The sequence below is a fragment of the Malus domestica genome, chromosome 01, assembly GCF_042453785.1.
Source record: "Malus domestica chromosome 01, GDT2T_hap1".
NCBI lineage: Eukaryota > Viridiplantae > Streptophyta > Magnoliopsida > Rosales > Rosaceae > Malus > Malus domestica.
In genome coordinates, this window is record NC_091661.1 from 14,205,176 (window position 1) to 14,210,347 (window position 5,172).

At 40.4% G+C, this 5,172-nt stretch overlaps 1 long non-coding RNA gene across 1 annotated transcript; it reads left to right on the forward strand.

Moving 5' to 3' along the window:
- Positions 1-792, forward strand: LOC139195845 (uncharacterized). Its single transcript, XR_011580903.1, has 2 exons — positions 1-142; positions 240-792. It is a non-coding gene; the product is annotated as an uncharacterized lncRNA (long non-coding RNA).
- The last annotated feature ends 4,380 nt before the right edge of the window (positions 793-5,172 follow it).

The window sequence follows — 5,172 nt, forward strand, 5'->3', positions numbered from 1 at the left end:
CTTCCCTCATTTCCTTCTCCTACTCTTCTCTCCTCATTTACTGTCCGGAGTCCTCTTCTCGAATCGCAACTTCCCAATGGACATCTCTTCCTTCTCCCAGATCGACACCTTCCACTGGATTCTCGACATGAACACCTTCGTTGTTAGATTTCCCTATTTTCCTTTTTTTCTTTTTTTTTTCCAATTTCTTCTTCAGTAGCGCAACTTATCATTCTAACATATGGTTCTAATGTGCGTAGGGGAGGCGTTCGATCAAGTCTGCGAGCTCTGCATATTTCTCTTAAACAACTTCACACTCCCGCCGAACAAAGCCCTAGCCGTCTACATCCAGTCCCCGGGATCTGCTTTCTTCTTCTGTAGAATCGCCACCGTGGCTAGGCCGTGGGCAGTGCTTTCTCTTCCGTGGCCCTAACCGTCTACATCCAGTCCCCAGGATCTGCCTTTTTCTTCTGCGGCGCCGTCACCGTGGCTAGGCCGTGGGCGGTGCTTTCTCTTCCGTGGCCTTAGCTGTCTACATCTAGTCTCCGAGCTCTGCATGACTAACATACTGAGGTTACACTGATACAAAGCCACTATGGCTTCAACGATTCTTGTTCTAAGACTAATGTATTCATAAAATCAAAGCAAATTAAGGTCTAGGAAACACAGCTGGACGAAGAAGCATACATTTTGTATTCGTCCTGAATATGCTTGAAATAAAAGCATGCGTTCTGAGAGTGGTTTGCCAACTGCACTTGCAATCTTAATATATTTATTAATAAAAGCATGTATCGGTATTTTTTTTATTATTAATATATTTTCTGGCGGTTTTATCCGACAATAATGATTTTATTTATTCATTATTTATATATTTTCTGTCGGTTTTAACCGACAGAGAAGGCTCTTGTTTATTCATTATTAATATATTCTATGTCGGTTATATCCGACACAATTTCTGTCGGTTTTAGTGTATTTTCTGTCGGAAAATTCATTTCCTGACGCTGGCAATTCTGTCGCTTATTATATCCGCCACTGCATCCATTTTCTGTCGGATTTTGCTTAAAATCTGACAGTAATATACGTTTTTTGTCGGTTTTTGAACCGCCAGTTATAGATAATTTTGTAGTAGTGTTCAACCACAATTCTTAAAAGCTACACATACCCTTGATCAAGATAGTGTGAAGCAAAACCAATTTATGGTGCCAACAAAAACTTCATCAATGAAGGGCAACTACAATTCTCAAAAGCTTCAGCACCAAAGCTTCACCTACAAAGTTTTAAAACAAAAGCTTCACCTATAAAGCTTCACCTACAAAGTTTTAACTCCAAAGCTTCAACACAAAAGCTTCACCTACAAAGCTTCAACACAAAAGCTTTACCTACAAAAGCTTTAACTACAAAAGCTTCAACTCCAAAGCTTCACCTACAAAACTTCACCTACAAAGCTTCAACACAAAAGTTTCACCTACAAAGCTTCAACATAAAAGCTTCACTACAAAACTTTAACTCCAAAGCTTCACCTACAAAAGCTTCAACTAAAAAGCTTCAACACAAAAGCTTTACCTACAAAGCTTCACCAAAGCTTCACCTACAAAAGCTTCAACTCCAAAGCTTCACCTGCAAAGCTTCACCTCCAAATCTTCACCAACAAAAGCTCCAACTCCAAACCTTCACCAACAACAGCTTCAATTCCAAAGCTTCACCTACAAAAGCTTCAACTTCAAAAGTTTCACCTACAAAGCTTCAACATAAAAGCTTCACTTACAAAGCTTCACCTACAAAGCTTCAACTCCAAAGTTTCACCTACAAAGCTTCAACACAAAAGCTTCACCTACAAAGCTTCAACTCCAAAGTTTCACCTACAAAAGCTTCAACTCCAAAGCCTCACCTACAAAGCTTCAACATAAAAGCTTCACCTACAAAGCTTCAACACAAAAGCTTCACCTACAAAGCTTCAACACCAAAGCTTCAACTACAAATGTCAAAAGTTTTAAACACTCTTCATCAAGATGGTGTGAAGCAAAATCAATTCATGGTACCCAACAAAGCTTCAACCTCAAAGCTTCACCTACAAAGCTTAAATATATATATATATATATATATATATATATATATATATATTTATATATATTCGGAAATTCGAAAAAAAAAAGAAAAAGAAAAAGAAAAGGCCTATGCCTCCCCTTCTTTGGGCCTAACAACTTTCATAACAAATGTACATGAAAGAGGAGTTTTGAGCTACCACTTAGAAAGGAAAATGGTGAAGTTTTGTTACTTTGGAAACTTGGCTACTAGCAAGACACCTCCTTCGTCAACTCCCTCGACCGAAGTCTTAGGGGACTCCTACCATATGCTACTAGACCTCGGTACTTGGAAGTTTCACGACTACTCAGTGACTTGGATTTTTCAAGTCTCCATCCAAGAAGTTTTCCTCACTCGGGAAATTAAGGGAGCATTACCTCAACCTACATGCTTCACTCACAAAGCTTCAATATACAATCTTCAACAAAGAAAAAAAAATTTAAAGAACTTAGTGAATGAGGCCTTGGTGTATTTAACACAATACATTGAAATGAAGCAAATCTTATTTATTGATACCTCCGATAAGTTACAAATATGTACATATACATGAATCAAAATAAACAAACAAGATGAAGCCTTCACAAAGGTTGCTTATGAGAAGTCTCAGCAGTCGGCAGAGCTTCAGAAAAAGGAAGCACCGGAGGGTGATAATTTGGAGCCTCAGTACTAGGTAGAACCCCAGAAGGAGGAGGCACCGAAGGTTGATCATTTGGAGCTTCATTATGCGGTATAGCCCCAGAAGACGAAGACAATAAATGCCTTTGGAACAAACCCACAAACCTCTGATGATCAAGTAAAATCTGACCATCAGATTCCTGCAGTTGGTCAAGCTTCCTCTTCATGTTTGTAGCATAGTCATGTGCGAGCCTGTGCAACTGTTTATTCTCATGCTTGAGCCCTCTAATCTCATGTTTGAGACTTATCACTTCAGCCGCCAATGATTCAACTTGGCGGGTTCGAGCAAATAGGCGTTGGGCCATATTAGACACAAAACCTACACACTAAACACTGAGAGCCAGAGAATCCTTAACAGCCAACTCATCAGACCGTTTGGAAAGTAGTCTGTTATCTTTGGGAGTGAGAAGGTTCCTGGCCACCACCGCAGCGGTCATACCATTCTTCATCACAGAGTCCCCAATGGTAAGAAGACTAGTAGGGGATAAGAATGATGGGCCCCATATGTTGTCTTGAGGACGCATGGCCGCCTCTTCACTAAAGTTCAAGTCAAAACGACGATCGGATGGGCCAGACATTTTCAGAAATGATGAAGGAGAAATAAGGTCCAATAAATCTCTGAACTACGAAAATAAGGGGAAAATTCCTACAAGCAATAACTCTCTGAATGTACTTCTTGCACACAATTGGTGCCCCTATAAAAGAAAGGGCAGCAGGGTCGTTTGTTCAAAAATCAAAGAGGCACTACTCTCCGGATTTCGAGAAGCAGATTTTCCTAAGTAAAATATATCAACAATTCACACACGCAACATTAGCTCCTCGAGTACCACATATAACTTTGCCAAAGATCTCTGACAAAGTTTAGACACATAAATTTTTAAGGTCCAGCTACCCTACTATTACCCACAAGGGTAAATGAACAACACCACTGCTTAATAACTGGAAAGTCCCTATGTGTGTCAACCTCCGTGCTCTGTGGCAAAGTAGATTGGCAAAAATGCCCAACCTGTACTCACATTCGAGAGCCAGATCCCTGACAGGATTACTTGCTTAAAAATTGAAGAGGTACTGCTTTTCAAATCTCGAGAGCTAGACTTCCAATAGGATTGCCTTCTCAAAAATCGAAGAGGCACCGCTCTCCGAATCTCGAAAGCCAGACTCCTAACATGATTGCTTTCTCAAAAATCAAAGAGGCACCGCTCTCCGAATCTCGAAAGCCAGACTCCCAGTAGGATTGCTTTCTCAAAAATCGAAGAGGCACCGTTCTTCGAATCTCGAGAGCCAGATCCCTGACATGATTGCTTGTTCGAAAATAAAAGAGGCACCGCTATCTAAACTTCGAGAACCAGATTTCCTTGGATAAAACTTGTCTGTAATCTTCACACGCAACATCAGCTTTCCAGATACCACAGACCACTTTTTCAAAGTGCTCTGACAAAGTTAAAACACGTAAATTTTACAGCTCCCACTACATTGCTATGACCAAGAAGGGTAAAGGAATAGAGTATCTCATATCATTAGGGTTAAAAGCAAGCGTATCCCATATCATGCTTTTTCCCTGTCTTTTCCTTTGCCCTTGCTCTTACCTACAAGATAAGGAGAAAGAAAGCAATCAGTCGGAACCTGAAATCAAACTTCTGATCTGGAACTGATTGCCCAGAACCTTTGCCTGGTTGCTCACCTAGTATTGCTCTCAAGTACTCATCTTCAACTGTTGTCAATGTTGTGAATTCTTTCGGTAAATACCTCAGAACAATTGATACAATATTGGTTCTTTACACTGAAGCTGCCAAGCATGGATGAGTCACTGAGAAGTACTACTATGAAGGACCTTTCAAATGTAAAGGTTACGCATCACTTCTGCGATGCAAAAGATTGAAGTAGAAGGTTCAACGATGAGCTGGAATAGATCACTATAGCACGACACCCTCCCTGCAGAACTGCATAATCCAGACGGATGAGTCTAAGTCAAATCCAAGCTCGACATCGTTGCCCTATCCGAATAGCTCAAGAAGATTCAACAACCTTTCGCTGACACCGTCACCAAAGAGTAAAGCCTCGCCATGCCACATCCATTACTTTGTCAACAGCAAAAGTATCCCATATCATCAGGGTCGAACATACTCTAGATTTGATGGACTTGTTTTGACCCTCAATTCTTGAGTCAGCCTTATACTCTGGAGGAAACCAGAAAACCCTCCGGCCTAGTTCAAGAATAAACCTATGGAAAGTTACTTCTTTAAAAGCAAAAGTATCTCATATCATATCTTCTCCTTTTTTTTTCTCTTTATCCTTCTTACTGCCTGCAAGATAAGGAGAATGAGAACAATCAGCCGAAACTCGAAATCAAACTTCTAAGCTGAGACTGATTGTTTGGAACTTTGATTACTTACCTTGTCTGTCACCTATTTCGACAAATCTTCTAGCTCGGCGACT